We start from the raw sequence: 14302 nt of genomic DNA, 5'->3' as shown, positions 1-14302 counted from the left end.
CCAGGCAAGAGTACTGGAGTGGGGTGCCATCACCTTCTACAAATGGAAGCTTGCTGCTGCTGCTAAGTCGCTTCAATCCTGTCCGACTCTATGCATCTTAACCTAGGAGCTTTTGAATCATCATTATTCAGGAGTCCTCTGCAAGTATGTCAGTGTGCAAAGTTAATTCATACCCTCTCCCCAGTTTTTTGTAACTTGTTAAGAAAAATAATGGACAAGGAAGACAATGAGATAACTGGGGTGCTTTTTTCAAATAAACTGCCAACCCAGAGTGGGGAGAAGCTGTTTGAGACAACTTCAAATCTCTATACATTTTGAATTAAAGTCAAGGCAGAATATACTGAGATTGCCACAAAAGCACTGAAAAGTCTGCTTCCATTTCCAACATCCTATCTTTGTGACGCAGGGCTTTCTGACCAAAACAAGATCGTGGAGTAGACTGGACATAAGCAACACACTTTCAGGTGTCTCTGTCTCCCATCACCGCCAGATAGGATCATCTAGCTGCAGGGGAACAAGCTCAGGGCTCCCACTGATTCTACGTTATGGTAAATTGTATAATTATTTCATTATATGTAACAATAGAAATAAAGTGCACAATAAATGTTATGTGTTTAAATCATCCTGAAACCATCCCTGACTCAGCCTGTGAAAAAATTGTCTTCCACAAAATTGGTGCCAAAAAGATTGGGCACTGCTGTTTTAAAGGTTGAATAATATTCCATTGTGTACAGGCATACCTTGGAGATATTGCAGGTGTGGTTCCAGACAACAAAAATAAAGTGAGTATCGCAACAAAACACTCCACATGAATTTTTGGGTTCCCCAGTGCATATTAAAGATATGTTTATACAATATTGTAGTCTGTTAATATGCAATAGATTTATGTCTGAAAAGCCAATATACATACTGTAATTAAAAAAAAAACAGCTCTTAGTTTCAGTAGTCTTTCCTTTTGTATTTTTAGTCCTTTTTTTTTATTTATAGCTGCCCTAATTTTTATTTCCTTCTTTCTGATAACATTCAGCTTAATTCATTGTTTAGTTCCTTGATGTTCTTAGTTGTTGTTGTTAGGTTGCTTATTTGAGAGCTTTCTTTTTTCTTAATGTATACTATTATCATTATAAACTTGCTTTCTAGAACTTCTCATAAGTTTTAGTATGTTGTTTTTTATTTGTCTCAAAATATCTTTCCAATTTCCTTTTGATTTCTCTTTTAACCCTTTTGTCATTCAGGAACATGTTTTCTTAATCTCCATGTATTTGTGATGGGCTTCCCTAGTGGTTCAGCAGTAAAGAATGCACCTACAATGTAGGAGACATGGATTTGATTCCTGAGTCAGGAATATCCCCTGGAGAAGGAAATGGCAATGAACTCCAGTTATTATTGCCTGAGAAATCTCATGAACAGAGGAGCCTGCCAGGCTACAGTTCATGTGGTCACAAGAGTTGGACATGACTTAGCAACTAAACAACAAAAACACCTGTGATATGTCTGGCTTTCCTACTGTTACGGATTGTCATATCATTGTGGTTGGAAAAGAACGAGTAATTTCAATTATATTAAATTTGTTAAGACTTGTTTTGTGACCTAACACATTATCTACCATGGTGAGTATTCTATGTATGCTTGAGAAGAATGTGTATTCCAGGGGTATTGGATGAAATGTTCTGCATATGTCTGTTAGGTTCATCTGATCTGATGTGTAGTTTAAGTCCAATATTTCCTTATTGGTTTTCTTTGGGGATGTTCTGTCCACTGTTGAAAGTTGGGTATTGAAGTTCCATGGTATTATATCGCTGCCTATTTCCTGCTTTAAGTCAGGAAATAATATTTGCTTTCTATATTTAAGGTACTCTGATGATGGACAGGGAGGCCTGCGTGCTGCGATTCATGGGGTCGCAGAGTCGGACATGACTGAGCAACTGAACTGAACTGAACTGACTGATGTTGGATGAATAAAAATTCTATTAATATGTCCTCTTTGTAAATTTATTCTTTATCATTATGTAATGACTTTGTCTCTTGTTACAGTGTTTGACTTCAAGTCTCTATAATTATAGCTATCAAATCTATGTAATTGTAGCTATCGCTGCTTTCTTTTATTTCTCATTACAATAGTGTATCTTTTTCCATTCCTTTACTGTTATTAAAGTTGAAGTGAGTCTCTTGTTGTCAGTATATAGTTGGGTCTTGTTTTTTAATTCATAAAACAACTCTACATTTTTTAATGGAAGAATTTAATCCATTTACATACAGAGGAATTACTGATAGGTAAGGGCTTAGGCCATTATTTTAATTGCTTCTGGGTTTTTGTAATTCTTTTACTCTTCTATTGCTGTCTTCCTTTGTGAATTGATGATTTTGTTGTGGTATGCCTTGATTCTGTCCCTATCTTTTGGGTATCTACTAAAGGTTTTGATTCTTTGTTATCATGAGGCTTACATACAACATCTTATATTCATGACAGGCTAAGATGATAAGCTTAATTTTGAAAATTAATACATAAAAAAGATCTACATTTTTACACTCTATTCATTTTATGCTTTTGATGTCACAATTTACATCTTTTTATATTGTATATTTATTAACAAAGTATTGCAGTTAGAGTTCTTCTTATATTTTAACCTTTAAAGTTTTAAGAAATTTAACCATCACCATCACAATATCATTCTGAATTTAACTATTTATTTGCCCATAAGCTTTATACTTTCATATGCTTTCATATTCCTAACTTACATGCTTTCATTTCAGAATAAATAATTCCCTTTAACAACTTTCATATAAGTCCTTCATGCTTTTGCTTTCATTTCAGAATAAATAATTCCCTTTAACAACTTTCATATAAGCTCCTTCAGCTTTTGTCTGTTTATGAAAATTCTCTGTCTCTCCAACTCTGAAGCACAAGTTTACTGGGTAGAGTATTCTTAGCAGTTTTTTTTTTTTTTTTTTAATCATCCCATTCCCAATGGCCTGTAACATTCCTACTGAAAAATCTGCTAATAGGCTTAAAGAGGATTCCCTGTATAAAGTCACTTTCCTCTTGTTGGTTTTAAGATTCTATCTTTAACTTTTGATAATTTCATTATAGTGTGTCTCTGGGTAGATCTCTTTGAATTAATCTTGTTATACGTTTTATGGACTTTGTTAATCTGGATATCTTTCTTTTTCCATATTAAGGAAGTTTTCGGGCACTATTTCTTTGAATATGCCTTCTGCCCTTTCTCTTTTTCTTTCTTGAAGACCTAGAATACCTACATTGGTTCACTAAGCGGTGACCCTTAACTTATCTTTGCTTTCTTCCATTCTTTCTTTTCACTCTTTTGACTGGATGATTTCCACTCCCTTGTCTGATTCTTTCTTCCACTTGATCTGGTCTACTTATGAACATCTCTGTTGAGTTCTTCATTTATTGTGTTTTTCATGTCTATGATTTATGTTTGGTAGTTTTTAAAAACATTTTCTGTCTTTTTGTTGAAATTTGTACCTTGTTCATGCATTATTCTCCTGACCTCAATAAGCATCTTTATTACCATTATTTTGAACTCTCTATTGGGTAAAACACTTACGTCTACTTCATTAAGGTAAGTTCCTAGAGATTTGTTATTTTGTTTGAAACATCCTCATTTCTTTACTTTTCTTGATTTTCTGTGTTGGTTTCTGTATAAAACAGCCACTTTTCCCAGTATTGACACATTGGCCTTATATAGATGAACCTCCATAATCAGCCTGGCCTGAGCTCCTGATTGTCTCTAAAAGTTTTATGATCAAATCCTGTCTTTTTCCTTGGTGGCTTCCTATAGTTAAGGGTGTGCCAATACTTATCAGTGTCCCCAAAGATATGGGAAACCTTCTTATGCCTATTTAGGCTTCTAGACCCTTTAACTCCCCGATGCAGGTTAATTGGAAGCCCAATTATCAGGCAGGAACTGGGAAAATCAGGGCATTAGATATGCAGTCTATCCTCTATCAAGAAGAATCCAGGAGCTGGGCATTTTTGCTTACTTACTTTTTGCTGAATCAGGGGAAATGGTTGCTGCAAGTGCTTTTGTGTCCAAATAAAATAGCCTTTGTTTTTAAGAAGGAAATGGCAACCCACTCCAGTACTCTTGCCTGGAAAATTCCATGGACTGAGGAGCCTGGTAGGCTACAATCCATAGGGTTGCAAAGAGTCGGACACGGCTGAGTAACTTCACTTTCACTTTCACTTTAGTTTTTGCTGAATCAGGGGAAACGGTTGCTGCAAGTGCTTTTGTGTCCAAATAAAATAGCCTTTGTTTTTAGTTGTCCCAGGGACTCATGAATGATGAGCCCTGTCAGCTCCCAAAGGTACATGATTTGGGGGCTAGTCCCTTGGGTGGTAGTTGAAAATCGGGGTGTGAGATGTCTGGACCAGCTTTCAGGAGTGAAAATGAACACTTGGTCTTACTGTTGGAGCTGGGGGAGAGAGCCCACCAGCTTTACCAGGCTTACAAGAGGATCCCAGTCAGCTCCTACATGCAGACTGACTAGAAGCCAGAACCACGGCAGCAGCTAGAAAAATACACAAATTCTTTCCAGGGACTAACTGGGAGATGCACATTTTTGTTTTCTCCCTCCATGCTGGGCCTGGGTATATAAACTACAGGGAGTCTTCAAGCATCCTTTCAAAAACTGTTTCTTTGCTATAGTACTGTAGGATTCATGAATGTAAACTCCATTGGCTTTCAGAGGTAGGTTATTTTGGAGTCTATCCCTCAAGTGGCAGTTTTAAAAGTCAGGATTGTAAACGTGTAGAAAGTTCCTTCCAGGGACATGCAGGATTTGGTTTCATTGTTGGAGCAAGATGGAGGGAGAGGGCAGGGTAAGTACCCACTGGCTCTTTGTGGCTCCAGGGAGGATTCAGCTCAAATGCAATCTACTCCCTCTGCCCTAAGCTTGAGGAAATAGCCACAGGGAGTGCTCAAGCACCTAATAACAATTGCTTCTTTGCTATAACACCATGGGACTTGTGAATGGAAGCCCTTTGGTTCTCAGAGCTAGATGATTTGAGGGTCCATCCCTCAGGTGACAGGCTTAAAATCTGGGGCATTAGAAATGTGCCCAAACACTTTACTGATCAAGAAGGGGCTGGGAATTGATGGTTTCAGAAAGATTATAAGGCATTATTCTGGGGTGGGGTTTATAGGAAGTGTCTCACCCTTCACTATACATTTTCATGTGGGTATTTTCTCAGTTCCCAATGTGTAGGAGTCACTCAAGCAATTTCTAACCTTCTCTCAGAGGGAACTGATCCGTGTGTAGCTGTAAATTCAGTGCATCCATGGAAGGAGGGAAATTCGGGAGTCTCTTGTGTCACAATCTTGAGGTACCTGTTGATATTTTCTCAGAACCAACTCTTGGTTTCATCGACTTTTATTATTGTTTTTCTGTTTTGTTTATGTATGCTGTATTATTTATTATTTTTCCCATCTGCTGGCCTTGGATTAAGTATTTTCTACTTTGTTAAGGCATACAGTTTTCCACAGTGGCTGCACTAACTCACATTCCCACCTACACTATAGGAAGGTTCCCTTTTCTCCACACCACCTCCAGAAGTTGCTATTTGTAGACATTTTAATAATGGTTATTCTGGGTGGTGTGAGGTGGTATGTCATTGTAGTTTTAGTTAGAATTTCTCTAATAATTTGTGATGTTGAGCATCTTTTTGTGTGTTTTTAGACCATCTGTATACCTTTGGAGAAATAGCTCTTTAGATCTTTTGCCCATTTTTTGATTGGGTTGTATTTTTTATATTGAGCTGCATGAGTTATTTGTTCTCTTTTGGAGATTAATCCCTTGTCGGTTGCTTCATTTGCAAATATTTTCTCCCATTCTGAGAGTTGTCTTTTCATTTTGTTTACAGTCTCCTTTGCTGTATAAAGGCTTTTAAGTTTAATTAAGTCCCATTTGCTTTTATTTTCATTACTCTAGGAGGTGGGTCAAAAAAAGATCTTGCTATGATTTACATCAAAGAGTGTTCTGCCTCTGTTTTCCTCTAAGAGTTTCATAGTATCCAGCCTTAAATTTAGATCTTTCATCCATTTTGAGCTTACTTTTTTGTATGGTATTAGGGGATGTTCTAATTTAAGAGACTGCTTTTTGTTTTTTCCCATTTATATGCTTGCCTCCTTTGTCATAGATTAGGTGACCATAGGTGTGTGGGTTTACCTCTGAGCTTTCTATCTTGTTGCATTGATTTATTTCTGTTTTTATGCCAGTACAAAATAATTTTGATTACTGCAGCTTGGTAGTATAATCTGAGGGCAGGAAGCCTGATTCTTCCAGCACAATTTTTCTTTCTCAAGATTACCTTGGCTATTTGGGTTCTTTTGTGTTTCCCTACATATTTTGAATTTTTTTCTAATTTTTTTCTAATTAGAATTTTTGTTCTAATTCTGCTTTAAAAATGCCATGGGTAATTTGATAGGGATTGCACTTGTATTGTAGAGTGCTTTGGATAGTGTAGTCATTTTGACAACACTGATTCTTCTAACCCAAGAACACGGTATATCTCTCCACCTTTTTGTCATCTTTGATTTCTTTCATCAATATCTTATAGTTTTCTGAAGACAGGTCTTTTGCTTCCTTAGGTAGGTTTATTCTGAGGTATTTTATTCTTTTTGATGCAATGGTAAATGAACTTGTTTCCTTAATTTCTTTTTCTGATTTTTCATTGTTAGTGTATAGGATTGCAAGGGATTTCTGTGTATTAAATTTGTATCCTGCGACTTAACTAAATTCATTAATTAGCTTTAGTAATTTTCTGGTGGCATCTTTAGGGTTTTCTACATATAGTATAAGTACATCTGCAAACAGTGAGAGGCTTACTTCTTTTCTAATCTGGATGCCTTTTACTTCTTTTTCATTTCTGATTGCCGTGGTTAGGACTTCCAAAATTAGACTGAATAATAGTCTTGTGCTTTCTCTGCATCTATAGAGATGACCATGTTTTTTTTTTTTTTTTCCGGTTTGTTAATATGGGGTATCACATTGATTGATTTGCATATATTGAAGTATCCTTACATCCCTGGGATAAACCCCATTTGATCATGGTAAATGATCCTTTTAATGTGTTGTTGGCTTCTGTTCACTAGTATTTTGTTGAGGATTTTTGCGTCTATGTTCATCATGGATGAAACTGATCTGTAATTTTTTTTTGTGATATCTTTATCTGGTTTTGGAATCAGAGCGATATTGGCCTCACAGACTGAGTTTTGGAGTGTTTGTACCTCTGCAATTGTTTGGAACAGTTTGAGCAGGATAGATGTTATCTCTTCTCTAAATGTTTGATAGAATTGGCCTGTGAAGCCATCTGGCTCTGGACTTTTGTTTGCTGGAAGATGTTTGATCAGAGTTTCCATTTCAGTGCTTGTGATTGGTCTGTTCATGTTTTCCATTTCTTCCTGGTTCAGTCTTAGAAGGTTGTATTTTCTGGGAATTTGTCCATTTCCTCCAGGTTGTCTATTTTATTGGCATATAGTTGCCTGTAGTAGTCTCTTATTAAAGCCTTCCCTGGTGGCTTAGAGGGTAAAGCGTCTGCCTGCAATGCAGGAGACCTGGGTCCAATCCCTAAGTCGGGAAGATCCCCTGGAGAAGGCAATGGCAACCCACTCCAGTACTCGTGCCTGGAAAATCCCATGGATGGAGGAGCCTGGGAGGCTGCAGTCCATGGAGTCACAAAGAGTTGGCCATGACTGAGAAACTCCAATTTCACTTTTCAGTCTCTTACTATCCTTTGTATTTCTGTCTTTTCTGTTGTAACTTCATTTCTAATTTTATTGTCTTCTCCCTTTTTGCCTCAATGAGTCTGGCTAATGGTTTGTCAATATTGTTTATTATCTCAAAGAACTGTCTTTAGATTTATTGATCTTTGTTCATATTTCCTTCATTTCTTCATTTATTTCTGCTCTGATATTTATGATTTCTTTCCTGATACTAACTTTGGGGGTTCTTTGCTCTTCTCTTTCTAGTTGCTTTAGGGTTTTGTTGAAGGTCAGGAATGGCGGTGGTAAGGAGATACCCTTCGTCCAAGGTAAGGAGCAGCGGCTGTGCTTTGCTGGAACAGCCATGAAGAGATATCCCACACCCAAGGTAAGAGAAACGCAAGTAAGATGGTAGGTGTTGCAAGAGGGCATCAGAGGGCAGACACACTGAATCCATACTCCCAGAAAACTAGTCAATCTAATCACACTAGGACCACAGCCTTGTCTAACTCAATGAAACCAAGCCATGCCTGTGGGGCAACCCAAGATGGGCGGGTCATGGTGGAGAGGTCTGACAGAATGTGGTCCACTGGAGAAGAGAACGGCAAGCCACTTCAGTATTCTTGCCTTGAGAACCCCATGAACGGTATGAAAAGGCAAAATGATAGGATACCAAAAGAACAACTCCCCAGGTCATTAGGTGCCCAATATGCTACTGGAGATCAGTGGAGAAATAACTCCAGAAAGAATGAAGGGATGGAGCCAAAGCAAAAACAATACCCAATTGTGGATGTAACTGGTGATAGAAGCAAGGTCTGATGCTGTAAAGAGCAATATTGCATAGGAACCTGGAATGTCAGGTCCATGAATCAAGGCAAATTGGAAGTGGTCAAACAAGAGATGGCAAGGGTGAACGTCAACATTCTAGGAATCAGCAAACTAAAATGGACTGGAATGGGTGAATTGAACTCAGATGACCATTATATCTACTACTGTGGGCAGGAATCCCTCAGAAGAAATGGAGTAGCCATCATGGAAAACAAGAGTCCGAAATTCAGTACTTGGATGCAATCTCAAAAACGAAAGAATGATCTCTGTTCGTCTCCAAGGCAAACCATTCAATATCACAGTTATCCAAGTCTATGCCCCAACCAGTAATGCTGAAGAAACTGAAGTTGAACGGTTCTATGAAGACCTACAAGACCTTTTAGAACTAACACCCAAAAAAGATGTCCTTTTCATTACAGGGGACTGGAATGCAAAAGTAGGAAGTCAAGAAACACCTGGAGTAACAGGCAAATTTGGCCTTGGAATGCAGAATGAAGCAGGGCAAAGACTAATAGAGTTTGCCAAGAAAATGCACTGGTCATAGCAAACACCCTCTTCTAACAACACAAGAGAAGACTCTACATGTGGACATCACCAGATGGTCAACACTGAAATCAGATTGATTATATTCTTTGCAGCCAGAGATGGAGAAGCTCTATACAGTCAACAAAAACAAGACCAGGAGCTGACTGTGGCTCAGATCATGAACTCCTTATTACCAAATTCAGACTCAAATTGAAGAAAGTAGGGAAAACCGCTAGACCATTCAGGTATGACCTAAATCAAATCCCTTATGACTATACAGTGGAAGTGAGAAATAGATTTAAGGGCCTAGATCTGATAGATAGAGTGCCTGATGAACTATGGAATGAGGTTTGTGACACTGTACAGGAGACAGGGATCAAGACCATCACCGTGGAAAAGAAATGCAAAAAAGCAAAACGGCTGTCTGGGGAGGCCTTACAAATAGCTGTGAAAAGAAGAGAAGCAAAAAGCAAAGGAGAAAAGGAAAGATATAAGCATCTGAATGCAGAGCTACAAAGAATAGCAAAAAGAGATAAGAAAGCCTTCTTCAGCGATCAATGCAAAGAAATAGAGAAAAACAACAGAACAGGAAAGACTAGAGATCTCTTCAAGAAAATTAGAGATACCAAGGGAACATTTCATGCAAAGATGGGCTTGATAAAGGAAAGAAATGGTATGGACCTAACAGAAGCAGAAGATATTAAGAAGAGGTGGCAAGAATACACGGAAGAACTGTACAAAAAAGATCTTCACGACCCAGATAATGATGATGATGTGATCACTAATCTAGGGACAGACATCTTGGAATGTGAAGTCAAGTGGGCCTTAGAAAGCATCACTATGAACAAAGCTAGTGGAGGTGATGGAATTCCAGTGGAGCTATTTCAAATCCTGAAAGATGATGCTGTGAAAGTGCTGCACTCAATATGCCAGCAAATTAGGAAAACTCAGCAGTGGCCACAGGACTGGAAAAGGTCAGTTTTCATTCCAATTCCAAAAAAAGGCAATGTAAAAGAATGCTCAAACTACCTCACAATTGCACTCATCTCACATGCTAGTAAAGTAATGCTCAAAATTCTCCAAGCCAGGCATCAGCAATACGTGAACCGTGAACTTCCAGATGTTCAAGCTGGTTTTAGAGAAGGCAGAGGAACCAGAGATCAAATTGCCAACATCTGCTGGATCATGGAAAAAGCAAGAGAGTTCCAGAAAAACATCTGTTTCTGCTTTATTGACTATGCCAAAGCCTTTGACTGTGTGGATCACAAGAAACTGTGGAAAATTCTTCAAGAGATGGGAATACCAGACCACCTAACCTGCCTCTTGAGAAATGTGTATGCAGGTCAGGAAGCAACAGTTAGAACTGAACATGGAACAACAGACTGGTTCCAAATAGGAAAAGGAGTATGTCAAGGCTGTATATTGTCACCTTGCTTAGTTAACTTATATGCAGAGTACATCATGAGAAATGCTGGACTGGAAGAAACACAAGCTGGAATCAAGATTGCCGGGAGAAATATCAATCACCTCAGATATGCAGATGACACCACCCTTATGGCAGAAAGTGAAGAGGAGCTAAAGAGCCTCTTGATGAAAGTGAAAGAGGAGAGCGAAGAAGTTGGCTTAAAGCTCAACATTCAGAAAACGAAGATCATGGCATCCAGTCCCATCACTTAATGGGAAATAGATGGGGAAACAGTGGAAACAGTGTCAGACTTTATTTTGGGGGGCTCCAAAATCACTGCAGATGGTGACTGCATGAAATGAAAAGACGCTTACTCCTTGGAAGAAAAGTTATGATTAACCTAGATAGCATATTCAAAAGCAGAGACGTTACTTTGCCAACTAAGGTCTGTCTAGTCAAGGCTATTGTTTTTCCTGTGGTCATGTATGGATGTGAGAGTTGGACTGTGAAGAAGGCTGAACACCAAAGAATTGATGCTTTTGAACTGTGGTGTTGGAGAAGACTTGAGAGTCCCTTGGATTGCATGGAAATCCAACCAGCCCATTCTGAAGATCAACCCTGGGATTTCTTTGGAAGGAATGATGCTAAAGCTGAAGCTCCAGTACTTTGGCCACCTCATGCGAAGAGTTGACTCATTGGAAAAGACTCTGATGCTGGGAGGGATTGGGGGCAAGAGGAGAAGGGGACGACCGAGGATGAGATGGCTGGATGGCATCACGAACTCAATGGACGTGAGTCTGAGTGAACTCCGGGAGATGGTGATGGACAGGGAGGCCTGGTGTGCTGCGATTCATGGGGTCGCAAAGAGTCGGACACGACTGAGCGACTGAACTGAACTGAACTTAGGTATAAAGTTAGGTTGTCTATTTGACATTTTTCTCATTTCCTGAAGTAGACTTTTATTGCTTAATCTTCCCTCTTAGCACTGCTTTTACTGCATCCCTTACATTTTAAGTTGTAATGTTTTCATTGTCTTTTGTTTCTCAGTATTTTTTAAATTTCCTCTTTGATTTCTTGTGACCACTGGATTATTTAGTAGTGTATTGTCTAGCCTCCATATTTTTGTGTTTTTTACAGTCTTTCCCCTCCTATCATTGATATCTAATCTTTTATTGTTGTGGTCAGGAAAAAATCTTGATACAATTTCAATTTTCTTAAATTTACCAAGGCTTGGTTTGTGACCCAAGATGTAATCTATCTTGGAGAATGTTCAATGTGTACTTGAGAAAAAAATGTATTCTACAGTTTTTGAATGGAATATACTGAAAACACCAATTAGGTTCTCCGGACCAATGTGTCATTTAAGGCTTGTGTTTCCTTATTAATTTTCTGTCTAGATGATCTGTCCATTAGTGTGAGTAGGGTGTTAAAGTCCCCCATTATGGTTGTGTTACTGCCAATTTCCCCTTTTAGCATTCCCCTGCTAGCATTTGAGGCGATCCTGTGCATATATAATTGTTATATCTTCTTCTTGTATTGATCCCTTGATCATTATGTAGTGTCCTTCAATATCTTTTGTAATGATCTTTAAAGTCAGTTTTATCTGAGTATCGCTACTCTCTTTTTTGACTTCTGTTTGTATGGAATATCTTTTTCCAGTCCCTCACTTTCAGTCTGCATGGGTCCCTAGCTCTGAAATGGGTCTCTTATAGACAGCATATATAGGAGTCTTGTTTTTGTATTCATTCAGCCAGTCTGTGTCTTTTGGTTGGAACATTTAATCCATTTATGTTTACGGAATTCTTGATATGTATGATCCTATTAGCATTTACTTTATTGTGTTTGTTTTTGTAGGTCTTTTCTATTATGTGTCCCACCTAGAGAAGCTCCTCTAGCATTTGTTGTAAAGCTGGTTTTGTGGTGCTGAATTCTCTTAATTTTTGATTGCCTGTAAAGCTTTTGACTTCTCCATCAAATCCAAACAAAATCCTTGCTGGGTAATCTTGGTTGTAGGCATTTTCATTTCATCACTCTAAGTACACCCCTTTTGACTTGAATAGTTTCTGCTGAAATATCAGCTATTAACCTTATGGGCATTCCCTTGTATGCTAGTTTTTAACATTTTTGCATTTAATTTTTGTTAGTTTGATTAATATGTGTCTTGGCATGTGTCTCCTTGGGTATACCCTTTATAGGACTCTCTGGGTTTCCTGGACTTAAGCTGGCTGTTTCCTTTCTTATGTTAGATAAATTTTCAACTATAATCTCCTCAAATATTTTCTCATACCCTTTTTCTCTCTTTCTGGGACCCCTATAATTTGAATATTGGTGTACTTAATGTTGTCCCAGAGGTCTCTGAGACGATCCTCATTTTTTTTTTCATTCTTTTTTCTTTATTCTATTCTGTTTCAGTTATTTCCATCATTCTATCTTTCAGGTCACTTCACCATTCTTCTGCCACATTCTGCTATTAGTTCCCTCTAATGTATTTTTTTATTTCAGTCATTTTGTTGTTCATTGCTGATTGTCTGTTGTTTCTAGGTCCTTGCTAAACATGTCTTGTATCTCTTCAACCCATCATAGTGTCTCCATTTTAAACCAAGACTTTGGATCATCTTTACTATCATTACTCTGAATTCTTTTTCAGGTAGACTGCCTAGTTCCTCTTCATCTGTTTGGTCTGGTGGGCTTTTACCATGCTCCTTCATCTGCTGCATGTTTCTCCAATACTTTGGCTGCCTGATGTGAATGGCCGACTCATTAGAATAGACCCTGATGCTGGGAAAGATTGAAAGCAGGAGGAGAAGAGGATGACAGAAGATGAGATGGTTGGATGGCATCACCGACACAATGGATATGAGTTTGAGCAAGCTCCAGGTGTTGGTGGTGGACAGAGAAGCCTGGTGTGCTGCAATCCATGGGGTCACAAAGAGTCAGACACAACGGAGTGACTGAACTAAACTGAAAAACAGTGATCTCTTGCCTCTCTGGCAGGCCAAGCCTTTTCCTAGACTTCCTCAAATGTGCTGTACTAGCCCCCCTCAGACTGTCTTCAAGGTAGTCAACCCCAGCCTTCTCCCTGGAGTCTGACCTCTGAAGCCTAAGCCTTGATACCCAGCCCTCACTGGCCATGGTCAGGGTGCATACAAGCGTCTCAGGATGGGAAGTGCCAGTGCAAGCATCTCAGGCTGGGAACCCCTAACTCTCCAGTATTTGGACATAGGGCTTATAAGGATGTAATTAAGATTAAACAGTGGCATAGGATGAGGTATTTATCCAATAGGGCTGGTGTCTTATAAGAGTAAGAGATACCAGAGCTCACTTTCTCTCTCCAGCACATGTACAGAAGAAAGCCTGCATGATGACACAGCAAGAAGGCAGCCATCTGCAAGCCAAGGAGAGACACTTAAATAGAAAACAACCCTGTCAACACCTTAATGGACTTGCAGCCTCCATAACTGAGAAAATAAATTTCTGTCACTTAGTCATTCCAACCTCTGGTATTGTAATGGCAGTCTTAGCAAACAAAATTTTGGCACTGAGGGTAATATCTGAAAATATGGAATAACTTTGGAACTGGGTGATGGGCAGAGGCTGGAAGAGGTTTGAGGCACTTGTTATAAAAAGCCTTAATTGTCTAAAAGAGACTGTTGATAGGAATATGGACATTAAAAGTGATTCTGGTGCAGTCTCAGAAATAAAGAACATATTACTGGAAATTGGAGGAAAGACAATCCTTGTTATAAAGTGGCAAAGAACCTGGCCTGTGTTTCAGTGTTTGCAGAAAGTAGAAATTGTGACATAAGCAACAAATTTTTAG

Source organism: Capra hircus, chromosome 8 (assembly GCF_001704415.2).
Source record: "Capra hircus breed San Clemente chromosome 8, ASM170441v1, whole genome shotgun sequence".
Classification (NCBI taxonomy): Eukaryota; Metazoa; Chordata; class Mammalia; order Artiodactyla; family Bovidae; genus Capra; species Capra hircus.
This window is presented reverse-complemented; position numbering follows the sequence as displayed.